A 14,830-nucleotide genomic window follows, 5' to 3' on the forward strand; every position below is an offset into this window, starting at 1 on the left:
GCTTTCACAGCGCCCTGCGGCTGGGTCAGCTTCAAGGCCGGACAGGGCTCAGGTCTTTTCTGAGCTGCTGCCACCCCAGACCCGAGTTTTCCTATCATGTAGTCAGCGCTTTGTTGTGAAATCAGGCTTCAGTGGCGAAACGCTCTGGCTTTCGTGGAAAGGCAGGAGCACACTGTACGTGATGTACGGACTGGAAAACAACTCCTGCCCGGCAGGCTTGGGGAGAACACGAGCACTGCTGTGTGATCGATAGCGGCCTCAGCTTTCTGCAGCTCTGCTTGGCAAGGGGCAGCCAGAAAGCCTCAAAAATCACCCGTATAAAGCCTCTTCTACTAACACTACTAAGATCAAAACATGCCTTTCTATTCCTATAGAGGTGTAGAGTTTTAATTAGGACTTTGTGGCTGGGGGGGGCAATTTTTTTCTCCCTCAATGCTGTAGGCTCCAAGATAGTTTTATTCCTATTCCTTGACAAAATGAAATGGTGTCTCGACCAGACATGACAAGAGGGGAAAGAACATCTTTTTCAGCAGAAGAAAACCAGCCTGATGATTAATCTCTGCCACCGGCGCGGTTGCTCAGGTGCAGGCACAGACAGCTGCCTCAGGGAGCTGGTACGTGGCCACCCAGCAGACAGCTGTCACGCTTGAAGATGGTGTTGCCCTTCCACCCCCCAGGCAGCAAAGGGGAGCTAAACTCATTTGCCTCTCAGTTGCTTCTGTACAAAATCTGGCTGTTTAGCTAAAAACAATAATAAAGGAGCACTCATTTAAGGCTTCAAGGAGGTTTGGGGCTATGTCTTGCTCTCCCAGCCCACCACTTCAGCAATACTCCCTAGCAGAGAGGCCAAACATGCCGCTGAGGCTGGGATCATGCCTAGTCCAGAGAGTGGTCCTGCAGCCTCATCTGCAGTATTTGTTCCTGTGGAGATGCTTCCGTTCCCATCTGGCTTGGGCCAGCTCCATGAGCATCAAGCATGGCTGGAGTGTCTCCCAGGAAGCAAATGGCAGAAAGTGGGCAGAGTCAGCACAGACTGAGTCTCCAATCTCCCCCCCCCCTTTTTTTTAAGGGGGTGGGGGAGAGGGTGGAGAGTAATTGGAATTGCCATGCAGGTGGTTGTATCACCTACAACCAATCTATTGGCAGAATTACACTGCATGGAAAAGTAAACCTCTTCTGTATACATAAGCTGCTGTGCAATTTCCTGAGACCCTCTGGCACGCTCTCCTCACATTGATGTATATTAGGCGGATGATGATATCATTTTGATCTCTTTGTTTTGTCTTTGTGGATGCTACAGAAAGGACTGTTTTCTGGTTTGCACTTTTTTCCCCCCCTTTTTTTTTTTGCCTTGGTATTATTATGCTGAGGCTTTGAACAGCTGAGTTGCCTGGAAATTCATATTTCCCCAGAAGAAGCATTTGGCTTGTCTGCTGATGGCAGAGAGTGCAAGCTGGCACATTCACAAAAGAGAAAGCTTATTTTACCAGCAGCGACTGTGTCTTTCATTCAACCTGGAACAGCAGACAGGAAACCAAGGGACTGTTCAAGAAACAATTCCAGGCAAATTACAATCTGAAATCAGCTTTGAAAGAACAGTGATAGAAAGCAACTATATTATTTCTTTTGAGTTTTTCTGTTGCTATTACCCCCTGCCTCTTTTTTTTTTTTTTTAAAGAGAAAACCAGAATGAAACCAACCTCCATTCAGAAGGAAAGCATATTGATTTAGTTTTGTCTCTTTTCTCCTCTCTGATTTGTGAGGCATTTTCTGTCACTTCAGTGGGGGGATGTTCCCCACATCTGAAGTTTGCATCATTACGGTTCTTTGGTGATTTCCCCAGCTTAAAAGAATTAGTTATTTTTTAAAGCAATATATTTGAAATAGGCTTTTGTTTTGTTTGGAGATATTCTTTTGTTCCTCTAATGAAAGAAATTTTATTTTAATGTGAGATCATCTTCTTGATCCTCTCACAACTTTATTACCACTGCCCGGAGGACTGTGCCCAGCGTGTATACTTCTTGGGAAGGAAAAAGTCGCAGGCAACCACAGGCACAAAGCAGTAACATCATCTGAACAGTCCTCATTTTCCCCGCAGCTGGGGATACCTGAGAAGAAAGCGAATGTGTTACATTTGCTGAGTGCTGTGCCTTTGTGCATGTGCATACCTGCCTTTTCCAGTTTACAATATGCCAAACTTCGGAGGAGCATAAAACTGAAAAGGACTGAGACAGAAACTTCAGCGCACCCAAAGTCTAGGTGATACTACTCTCCACCAAGGGATCAATTCTATAGTGTGCCTTCATGGTCTTTTATTATAATAGAAGTCCTGAGGAGGCTGAGCGGGGATGTGCTTCTCCACTTGACTGTGCTGGCTGAGGCTGTGGAGCACACCCTGTTCATGGTGGGAGGATGCTGTTGTGGTGACCCTCCTGTCATGGTGGCTTCTTGAATACAGTTCCCACTGCAGTGACTTTGCTGTGCAGAATTAGGCCAGGCCCTGGGTGGACTGTCCCAGGGCCATGGCTTGGGTACCATGGTACCCAGCTCAGGGTAGCTTCTCTGCTGGAGGTATGATGGGCACATCTAGTCAGTCCTCAGCTCAGCATCTCTTACAAGTCTTCTGTTACTCTACTGCTCATGATGTCAATGCCTGAAATCATCCCATGGCAGCATGGTGGAGACCATAATTAAAATACAAAATCAACTATACTGGGTGGACTTTTAGGGAGCCCAAAGGTCCACCCAGCATCCTGCTTCCAGTGGTGGCCATCAGCAGGTCCTTGTGAAAGAGCACAAAAGGCAGGATAAATGCAGTGTGGTACCTTCCCAGCTACTGATTTCTTAGGGGCATCCTGAGCCAGAGGTTGCATCCAAACAGTCATGTTCCCTCACCACAGGTGGACATTCATGGTTACATTAATTTGCCAGAACTCTTTTTTAATTCATTTGTACATTTGGCATCTGCAACTTCCATGAGCAGTTAGTTTCACAATTTAATGAGATGTTATGAGAAAAGGTATTTCTTTCTCTTTGTTTTAAACCTTCTGCCTGATAATTGGGGGGCCTTCTAATTCTCATAGTGGGTGGAAGATTGAGTAATTGTTCCCTGTTTACTTCAGTTATCATTATAAACCTCTATTAACTCCCCTCTCAGCTGTCTCTTCTTTTCAGCTGAAGAGTCCAAGTCTAATTAGTCTGTCCTCATTTCAGCAAGGCTGAAATCCAGCTCAAAATAATTACTGAGTGTGATCCTAGCACACTTGCCCAAATCATACCTACAAACCTTTGGAGGTTATTGTGCTACTTCTAAAACCCACGGACATCCTTATAAACCTGCTACAAGTGTAAAGGGCCTGTAGGGGGTACTTGGAGCAGAAGGATAAAGCAGTAAATATATAATGCTTTTTCACATAATGTCACTTTTGATCAGCTATAGCGTGAAACAGAATGTTCTGGTGAAGATCAGGTGCTTTCGTGTATCCAGGAAACCCGCATCTGGCACAGAAATGCCTGAGAAAATGCCAAATAAAATACACTTCAATTCTGGTTTCTGCAGCAGGGGAAGAATCAGAAGAGACGGACCTTTAATTGGCAAGTCCAACAGTGGGAGTTCTGTGGTGGTCTGCTGTTTTCTGACATGGTTAATCCAGCTGCCAAGGAATGGATTGGGTCATCATGTATTAAGAGCTAAGATGTTTTGAAAGGCATTTATAAGTACTTGAATATAATTTATAGCTGTCAAGATTATGTAAAATCATATTAGTAAATTAAATACAGATAGCAGAATGAATGGTTTAGATATGCTTCATTGCAACTAGATGAGTATCAAAATCCAACCTGGTTTTGGCTAAATCACAGGGAAGAGTGTTCTGTCTTCTCACTACATTCTTCTCCACGTTACGCTATGTGTTACTTACAAACTAATCTTTTAATGTCCATATCCCTAACAGTATGTAGAAAGTGGCAGGCGTAACTTACCACTTCTATCTATACACACTTTGAAATCAGCCCTTGGTTTCATAAATGGAGTAAGGAATTGCACTGGGCTGAGTACAAGTCGTGAAGCTCCAAATCTGCTGAAACATTCTGTGCAGGTTTTGAGGTGGACTTTTTGGTTTTATTTCACATGAAGCCATGGCATTGAAAGGCACTATAATCTTCAGAATCCCTCAGCAGCCACAACACCTCTTTGACCACTATTATGCACGCCATTCTGTGCAAAACCTCATTAGTGCCTGGAGTTCTGTTCAGAAGCCACCTTTCCATGTGACAGTTGCTGTCTCCCACCTCCCATACACACAAACTGTGTTTGCATTTTCCAGGTTGGGGAGTCAGGAGTTTGGGCTGCTCCAGGGACTCACAGGACAGTGGTTCTTCTGCCTTCTGGGCTCCTTCAGTGTTGGCTGTTCCCGTCCAGTTTATAGCAACTTTGGAAGTACTAGGGAAATGTTGGGATGGGAGCAAAACCAGATTTTTAAACATCTAAATATTCTGTAAAATCAAAGTGTCTTTCTTTACTCAGCTCTAATTATGGGGCAGATTTCAACCACATGTTTTATGATGTGCAGAAATTTAATCACCTTTATAAACCAGAGCTTTAACTTCTATGATGTGTCCCAAAGTTTCAGAAGACTTTTAGACTTAGAACACAAGTGCTGTCAGGGCTGCCTAAGGGGAATGGAGGGAAGTTCCCGAATGGATATGTGGTACCTTAAAAAGAAAGAAAGTACAAACTAACACTCAGCTACGTAAAGGCAAACAGAAGGCAAGGACAGCCACAGCCAGGAAAAATTGGAGGTGAGCTGCTGATAAATGCTGAAGACTAATGAACCATTCAGTTCTTGCAGCTTCAGATGTGGAAAAATAGGGTGTGAAAATACAGACAGTCACCCAAAGAGTGATGCTCTGCTGGCTTTGCCCTTACTCTGCATGGGCCTCCTGTGCACAAACAGAAACCAGGAGCAAGGTGGCCCACGTGTGAGCATGTTCCTAGCAGTGCTCCAGGGCACCTGGAGCAGGTAAGTCTCTTTCAGGTAGTTTCTCCATTCTGGTGATAACACTTGGTTAACCTAACCTTGGAGCTTCTGGTTTAAAAAAGCCAACAAATCAAAAAAACCCAGGTCTTGTCTTAGTTACCCTTTGTTGTTTTGCACAAATGAAGTACAGCTTCATCCAGCTGAGTGTGAATTATCTCCTAGCTGGTCAGCAGCACACTGAAAAATCTTGCTACAGCAGCATCTTTTAAACAGCTTCATATCTTCCACATCATGAAGGTTATTTGCCTCCTGCCTCCTCCTTATCCTTCTAAACTAATAAAGACCTATGTACTAATAGGTATTAATACTATGTACTAATAAATCTAGTTCTAAAGAACCTGGTATAATCCTTCCTCAATCTTTATGAGATATCATGCTACTTGGTTATGGAAAACTGATTCTCAAACTCCTGAAACTGAGAAACTCCCTAGTGCAGCAAAACAAAATGCATCCCAAATGTTCATCTGGCAACAAACTAAAAATTAATTCAGACTCTGGGATTGAGTCCCATATCACTTTCTTCCTTGCTTTTCTGAAAGCAATGTAAATGTCCTCATTTATCTTACAGTAACTAGTAACCTTCCTGTTCTGGAATCGAGGTGTGTTTTAAGGCGTATTTGAGGAAATACGTATCCCGATATATCATTGGCAGTGGGCTTTTTGGTCACTTTTAGGATGCAGAAGGCTGACACAGGGGCACCAGGTCTCCCTGAGGCTAAGCTCTTGAGTAACCTCCAGCTGAACACAAAACTACCTTTTGCAGGTCGCTGAAAACAAGAATCCTAAAGCTTCTAGGGTGTGGGGCTACTGATGAACGACACAGGGAAGCAGATAGAAATGCACAGGTCTTGAGCTTTCGATTTCTTACAAGTGCAAAATGGATTTGCAGTGCAGCTCAAGACAAATGAGTTTTACAAACCCTGGGCATGGGTGTAAGCGATTACCTGGGCTGGGCGTGAGCAGGAAACAGATAGTGACATGGCAGCAATTTGTTAACTCCTTTCCTTTCTGCTCACCTGGGTATCAAGTAACAAATATGGGTACACTAGTGCCTCACCACAAGCCCCATGGAAATGTCTTCCACCTTGTACATGCGATGCTGTATTACAGAGCTGCTGACCTGCTCCCTTGATCTCTATTTTGGTTTGTTTTTTGCGTTTGGAGCGCTGCAGGCGTGTGGCACAGTATAACCACCGAGTAAAGCAATAAGGGGGGGAAGAACCAAAGCCAGCACACAGGAGTCGGAAACGCGTCTGTCAGGGGGTCCAGCCTTAACCTCCACCCAGTTGCGCTTGCATTGACGTCTGTCAGCACAAAGTATACGTTCTTACCTGCATCTACGTGAGTCCTGGTTGCTCTTATTTTATGTGTCTGTGCAAAGAAGTTGTTTTCCCTGCAGCAACGTGCCCTGGGTAGGTCTGATCCTCTGGCAAGAAGCAGAATTAGAGACAGTGGGGCTGTGTCAATATAGCAGCTGACATGCTGGGGTGGCAGGAATGCTATCAACAACTCCTCATAGTGCAGCAGGGCAGCTCTCAGAAACACCTACTGAGTGCCAGGCACAGAGAAAGCTGCTTCTAATATAACCCAAAGCAAGCAACAAGGTTTATTTTGCTCAGTCTGTGACTCCTGTAATTACAGATGATTCTGCAATTTTGGAAATCAGATATCCTCTTTATTACCCCCCCACCCCAAACTGTGCACCAAGTGAATGCAGTGGTGTAGAAATGATGGCGTGGCATGCAAAGTGCTGGAGCGTATAGCTTTTATATAGTGACCGTCTTACGTGTTAACCATCGTGAACCTCAGTGCACTGAGAGGCTGGTTTTCCTTGCTGTGCTGAGTGCAGATCTAGCACAAAGAGAGAAATAACATCTATTGATTCACTGACGTGGTAAGTAATAGATTTTTTGGGCAATATTCCCACAGAGAAAAAGAAGAAAAGAATGTAATTTATTGCATGCTGGAGGTGCAACGTGGAGACAGTAGATCTAGCAGACATTATTCTCTGTCTCTGTTTCTCATTTCTAACAGCTACAGATGTATTAGTAGTTTAAAATTTGAGCTTTAATGAATTGCATTTGCAGTATCTCACCTTTGCCTCAATTACCCACTAATTAGACCTTCCATTAAAATATGATCAGAATCTCAGGACCTCGTATAAATAAAGTAAAACAGATTTGGCTCTCTATTTACATTATTTCAAATAAGTCTCACAGGGTAGCTCAGTTACTGGACAGAGTCAGTTTTAACTGAATATGAAATGCCAAACACCCCTGTGAGTTATCCATAGGTATGACAGGGGAAACTGTGAAATCAGCCCCGCATCCATTTTAAAAGCACTGTGTAAAGACTCCCCAGATTGGTCCACGTCACAATCACTGTACTCCTGTGCTCCTCCAGAGAGATTACGACCTTGCCCCCACAACAAGGGGTTTTGGCTCATGTGGGTCACACTAATGAGTAGGTCAGTTCTCTGATCCATCACTTAAGTGAATGGAGGCATCAATTGCACTGCGGCTGAACTGATGCTTCCCTTTCTGGTGATATTCTGGGAGGCTAAAGATCCTCTGTGAGCAGGTAGGACTCCTCTGCAGGCAGAGAACATCTACACACAGCCCTAAACCAGGCAGGGCAGAAGTTTTGAGGACTCCAGCCTTTATGCTGCCAGGGTTTGCTGTGGTGGCCACTGCACACCGCATCGCAGGAGGGCACTGTGAAACTGCCCGGCCTTTCCTCCCCTGCCTTCCCACCCCCCTCCCCATTCACCTCTCCCTGTGTCTAGCTCAGCAAAGACCCATCTTCGGAGGAGGTCACTGGCGCTGGTCTACTCAGTTAAGCAAAAGCAGAGTTTTCCCACCAGTTTTCCAAGAGACTTCCCTATGAGGATGGCTTTGCTCACACACAGCTGCTTGCTCCTCATGCTCAAAATGTATAAGAAGAGCACTTCCCTGCAGCAAGCTTGGGCTGAGTGTTTACTTTCTTCCTCTGCAGATCCCCCTGGATCTACTCTATTTCCTCCTGCCCATTGTGCAATTAAGGGCTGAAATGGGATTGTGATTGTTCAACCCAATACTGAGGCCTCTGTGGAGGGGCACTTCATTTCTCTCATATCTGTTGTAATGGCAAGTCCCCACATCTATTCCCCCGGCACACCGCTGTACTGCGCTGGTGAGAAAGTCATTACCCTTCTCAGGGAACAGCGATGTGGCGTACGATTGTCAAAGGCCTGATAAGACAGAAAGCTGTTACTTTTGAGACAGAAAAAAAAGGAGAGGCAAGGCAATGTTTGGAAGCTGCCCCAGTTTTCTCAAGGACAGCTGTAAATGGCATTTATGCATACAAATGGAAGCCGGCAATGATGACAAGAAAGCAGCAAATAAACAAGTCAACAACAATGCCAACAAAAAAGTATTCTGGTGCCAAGAAAATACTTTATTTCTCATTAGCATAATTATTGCTTAGAGTTTCAACTCCAAATGCCACAAACAATTTAAAAGTTATGCTTAAATATTTTGGCATCTTTTGGCAAGAAGGCGGGCTTAGGGAAAGCAGAGTACCAATGCCATGGCTGCCTTGTTCTATAGTTATCTCCCTCATTTGAGGAATTACCTTCTTGCATTGCCAGGCTGGTGGAGCTCCAAACCTGATAGAAACCAACACAACGCCCGTGATGTAGAGGGAACTGTGCTGAGCTGCAGCAGAAGAAGCTTTTAGACTTTTAAGGTGCTGAAAACAGAACCAAGGATTTTCATCAAAGAGAATTCCATTTCAAGAGCCACAGAGCTAAGATCTGGTCAAGGAAAATTCCTTAGAGTTTTTTTTCAGGGATATTGTTTCATCACCTTCTTTCCCCAAACTTTACAGCATACATACATACAACCTGGGGACCCAGGTAGACTGTGAGCAGAAGTTTGGGGTCAGCTTGGAAGGAAGCAAAAGAGAGAGTTGGGACTCACTCAAGCTAGACCAAAGAGAGAGGTCTGCATTTCACAGTCTTCCCAGTCCTGCTCGAGGCACTGCTTTTAAGCGTGTATAAAATCATCACATATCCCTCCAAATGTAACCTCAAACTTAGGCAGTGTAAAAGGTGCATGAAAACAGGAATTTTTACCTAGCATGATCCATTCCCTTTAACGAGGAAGATAGGTTCTGGTGTTTTGAGGAACAATGACTTTCTCAAGTCTTTTACTGAATAGTGTATTTCTGCCTAAATACTGCAATTTCTGCTTTTAAGAACACTCCACAACATTTCCAACATAAATTTAAGGGAACTTTGCTGGTAGCTTCACAGGGATTAAAGTGCTGAAGTTGAGCGAGTCATGTATAATGGATCCATCTCCTAAGAAGTCCCATCAATTAAAAACAAGGTACGCTGGAGGGAAGTGCTCTGGCAGTGACTCACTGTCTGAAGTACCTTTTGGAGTCAAGTCCACCCGTGTTTTATAGCAGGGGGCTGCTGGGGCATTACCTTTGAAAATCAATTCCTACACATGACAGATGCTTTCAGCCTAAAGAGTTATGGACTATGGCAGGCACCAAATTGCTGCAGTGCTGCTGTGGCTTCTGTTGAGTTTGTTAATAGCTGGTGGCTATAATTAGCAAAGCCCTTTATGCAACTATCATGTCCCTGAGAGAAATCAATGCTGCAGCATTGTTTTACCTTCCTTCCCTTACCTAGACTGCTGTAAATTTAAATGCAAAGGCAGCCAAGAAGGGCAGGCTTTGAGGCGTGTTTTATAGAGCTTCACTAATGCATCACAGTGTTTCAGCTGTAGTACAAGACGGTGCAGAATAAAGACGTATGCTCATAGAATCGCCCGGGGAGACTCTGGGATCGGAAATCTTTAACAGGTTAGACAGATGTTTATCAGGTATGACACAGTAACCATTTATCCAGCTGGTTGGTCTAGAAGCCCTCTGGAGGTCTCTATTTTCCTTATTTTGCAATGATTCTGTCCATGTGGGATGATCATGTTATCTACAAATAGTCTGGTAAACCAGAGGACCAATAAAGCTTAATTGGGCTCCTGTGTGGATTCCCTCACACCTAATAAAGTGGATGGTGCTCACAGTTCTTTCTGAAAAAGCACATACAGAATATTCTCCCTCCACATAGCTTTCTGTTGTCATAAATCTTCTAGGACCAGAATACCTTTGAAACCTCCAAAGATTTGATTGACGTTGGCTGCCTACAGTAGCTACTAGACCCAGACTGATACACCTATGTGCAAGTGGGCACAGAGAGCACTCGTGTCTGCCTTGTGACACCATGGAATCGGGTTGAAATCTGATATAGGAACCTTATCTGGCAATTTAAAAAATTACCTCTTTGCAAGGGAAACAAGAAGATGTAAAGAAGGTTTTAATTAAACTGATTATGGAGTGGATTTTTTAGTGTATTGAATTCATGATTTTATGACAATCAGGCAGCGCAAAGCCATGAGGAGATCTTCTTAATATTTTCTCATTTATTTTGTGTCACTGGATTAGGGTAAAGGAACCTGAGAGTGCCAGTGTATCCGATTCCTTCAGAGTAGGCATCACTGGCAAAGCAACTAAGGATCGTAATACATACTAAGGGGTTATTAAAGTGGAATTAAAATAAAACATGGATTAGTAGCATGAATTTTATGTGGAACTTTATTTTCATATGCTTCGATGCCACCTACACCTGAAGGCAGGATGAGAACTGGATGTGATAAACTCATGCATGAGTTCAGTGCTGATGGTTTCTACTTATAGTTGGTAGAAGGCTTGTGGTTGTATTTGACCTTCTGTGTAACAACTCAAGAGAGTATCCAGTCTAGCATCTCCTTTCAGAAAAGTGGAGGAAAATGTACCAAGAAACGTCAGTCTCCTGTGGTTGACCAAGAGATCCCAGTTTGCATTTCTGCTGTGGTCCTTGCTTTTCCCAGCTGGTGCATCACTTGCTTTCTCAGTGTGCATATAGAGAGTTCCACATAAATTTATCCCTAGGGCTTCTCAACAAGGAAGGTTAGGTCACCAGCTAATGTTCATGGCAGAATTAGATGGAAATATTTTGCCCAGATATCTTTCATTTGCCTGCAGCAGGTCCTCCCCTCTGCCTAAATGCCAGAATGCTGCCTGTAAAATAGCAAGTGGGATGCACGTGGGAGTTCAAGACTGCAAACGTGCTAAGGAAAACACCTGCCACTGAAGGCTGCCACAGGTTTTTCCAGAGAAGCTGAAGCTGTTAAAACTGCCGCTCAGCCTTCTCCTGTCTTTCTCTGCATGCTTGCATTGAGAAGAATCAGGCAGGGGAAGGCATTGATTCCAAGCCTGATTCCAGCTGATTTGATGGGTAGGGTGGAGGCCGGTGGGAGCAGGTCCTGGAAGAAGAAGTTAAGAAAGTTTATTTGTCCATTCAGTGGCTTGGGGTCTTCTGTTGTCCCCTCTTGCCCCTTATGGTTTCACTGGTGTCCGAGATGACGGTGACAAGGCTGCATGCCTGTTCCTACACTGAACTGTGAGCGTTAGAGCTCTACCATTGCTCCAGTTCAGAGTGGCGATGGAGACGTGCTGCCGGCGTGCTGCTCACCCCTCTACCCCTCCCTGTCTATGGAGCTGGAAAGGCGGACACAGCACACCTCTGGGAATGGCAGGACACGGGCAGCTCTGCCCCAGCCAGGCTGCTTAGAAAGGGCAGGGCAGTGAACAAAATACCTTCCTCTGCTTTTTTCTTTTTTTTTTTTTTTTTTTTTTGTGTGTGTGTTTGGTTTTAATTAGCAGTCTATGAGAAAAAACCTGAATGCAAAATAGCTATTCCCGTGTTTTCCCTAACTCCCTGTTGCCACCTGTTGATAGCAGATGGTGTACTAATGCTGGATACAAGCCCACAGCCGCAGAGCGGGTGGCGTTTTAGTGTTTGATGCATGGTCTGCCTGACAGAACTGTTTTCCCTCTTTTCACACCAGTACACCAGGGTTTTCCTAACGTGACGACTGGAGCGCTCCCTCCAGACTACCTGGTGCAGAGTCACTCCAAGCTGCTTCCAGAACCCGGGCAGCAGATGCAAATGATCAGGGATGCATAAATCTTGAGCAGCAAGTGAAGAAGGTAAGTCTGATACACAGTGGAAAGATGAACCACTGGTCTCTAGGTATCTTACTGTCTTGTCCTTCCACTGGCTATTTCAGCAGACCAATCCCATTTCAGGAGCTCCTTGAGGTACACCAACTCTACAGTTCTCTGCTGGTTCCTGTTAACAAAACAGATTCTTGCCAGGAATAACTTCTGATTAAAGGATTAAGGCGCAAGGATAAAATCAAGAGGGAATCACTTTTGATTTCCTAGTCCTTAGATGCATGAAAGATGTTTTCTTAGCTCTGGAGTTGGAAAAAACCATCTCTGTGCTGCTATGTGTTATGTTTGCTTCATCCAGCTGCTGAAGAACAGAGGCTTCCCTCTCTTTGAAGCTTAACTCTTCTGAGCTCAGTGCTGGTACAAGCAGCTGAAGTGGCAGCTTTGCCCTTTGAAGATGCCTCATTTCTGGCTCAGAGTTTCCTTCATTTTTTCCCTTGGAAGCTGATGGAGTTGAGGGAATACAGAGCCAGCGTGAACTCAATATCAGTAAGGCTCTAATGTCCTGGTAATAAGAACACTGTAATAACCTGAGCGGAGCAGCAGCAGCAGCAGCAGTTTTCATCACATCCATCTCTGATGAAAAACACTTTTATTTCCCCCAGTCTCTCCATGGAGTGTTGTGGCAGGAAACAAAGGGGCATTTTCACATCTCCCACATTGAGGCACTGGGTCAGATCCCCAGGTGAATGGGTTGTCTACCCTCAGAGACTCCTGGACCTTCATTTATACCATTGTAATGTGTATACTGTACTGTGTCCAGATCTGGGGCCCACAGTACAAGAAAGATGTGGAACTGTTGGAGAGGGTTCAGAGGAGGGCCACAAAGATGATTAGAGGGCTGGAGCACCTCCTCTATGAAGAGAGGCTGGGGGAGCTGGGCTTGTTCAGCCTGGAGAAGAGAAGGCTGTGGGGGGAACTCATTGCAGACTTCCAGTACCTGAAGGGAGCTTATAAACAGGAGAGGAATCAACTTTTTAAAAGGGTAGATAATGGCAGGACAAGGGGGAAAGGAAGGAAGGTTTAGATTCAATATTAGGGGGGAGTTTTTTACAGAGAGAGTGGTAAGGTGCTGGAACAGGCTGCCCAGAGAGGTGGTGGATGCCCAGTCCCTGGAGGTGTTCAAGGCCAGGTTGGACGGGGCCCTGGGCAACCTTGTGTAGATCCAGGCCTGGAAGTTGATGTCCCTGCCTGTGGCAGGGGGTTGGAACTCTATGTTCCTTGGGGTCCATTCCAACCCAGACCATTCTATGGTTCTATGATTGTCTTCTAGAGGTGACACCCTCACAGTGACTACAGGGGTAGGAGTCTTGTCACTTAGCACTGCCTTTAGGTACATAAAGCCAGATATTGCAACCTCCTTACAGCACCCCATCAAATCCATTTGGACTCCACAACTCCTTTTGCTCCTTGGAGATAAGTATTACTGGAGCCATTACATCATATATTTTACATTTTCCAATTACTCTGTGTTCTTAATCAGCAATTAATTTTACGGCATCATTCTGACTTCCTAATTATTCAAACTTCTTTTGTTTATTTAGTAGACTATAGACAGATGTTAAAGAAAAAAATCAGCCTCTCCCAGCCATTTTGAGTCATCATTAATTTAATTCATTTCCCATTTTTAATTGCCCTGTTATCTCTCTAGCTCCATTTCTGCTCCAATATATTAGGGAAAAAAACCCAAGAAACCAACCTTCTGGTTTCTCCTAGCCCCTTTGGCTAACAGTAACTCATTCTGGAGTTTTAATTGTGTTTTTAATTAAGGCTTCTACAACCCTATAGGCTCTGAGCCTTTCATCCTGCACAGTATTTTTTAGCATGCAATCCAGTGTAAGCCAGTCACCAGGGACAGCCTCTCGCTGAGGCTGTAGGGATGGAGTGGGGCACGTAAGGCTGTCTGCTTTAAGAACCTGGGCAGGGAATAATATTAGTTAATTTCTTAGCTGTCTCACACGTTTGGGTTTAATTTAGGCACCTCATTACTGTCTCAGTTCTCTGCCTGTAAAATACCCTCTCTCTCTTATCAGCTCCGTGTATGATTTACCCAAATCCTTGTGCCCTGGTTTAATCACCCTGCCATTAATCAGCAGGCAATTTGGCACGTGCCCTCACACAGGCACCAGACAGCGCTCCCCTGCCCCAGCCATTTGCAGGATGCCAGGATGGCTTCCTTCTCTTGGGCATGCCACAGGCCCACCCCTACCTGAAACCCTTATCTACCGCACAGAGAACCAATGGAGCGATGTGACCTTCTGTCCATAACTAAACATTCTCCTTCCTGTTCCCCAATCCCTTCCCCTTCCCTTTACACTACACGTGTTTGCAGACCCTTCATGTGACCCAGAACAGGAGTACACACCTGCTCCTGCAAACAGAGAGAAAACCTGTCCTGTCCCTGCTGAGCATTGCAGTTATATCACCTTAAGCAGAGCAGTCAGACATCATTAATGCCTAGCCAGTCTAGAGGTCACCTATTATAGGTGGGTTCAGTGATTCACTATTACTTCACTGTATATGACTCATCTCTCTGGCCCTCTGTTAACATAAAACGCAGATTTGCATTAACAGGCGTTGTGTTTGAACAGTTCTAAGTGAACACCCTTGACACTGCGGTCATTAGAAACGGCATCATTTCATTTCCAAGAGCACAGAGATTTTAGCTTTCAGATCCTAGCCAAATT

This window comes from Gallinula chloropus (assembly GCF_964237585.1).
Source record: "Gallinula chloropus genome assembly, chromosome: 3".
Lineage (NCBI taxonomy): Eukaryota > Metazoa > Chordata > Aves > Gruiformes > Rallidae > Gallinula > Gallinula chloropus.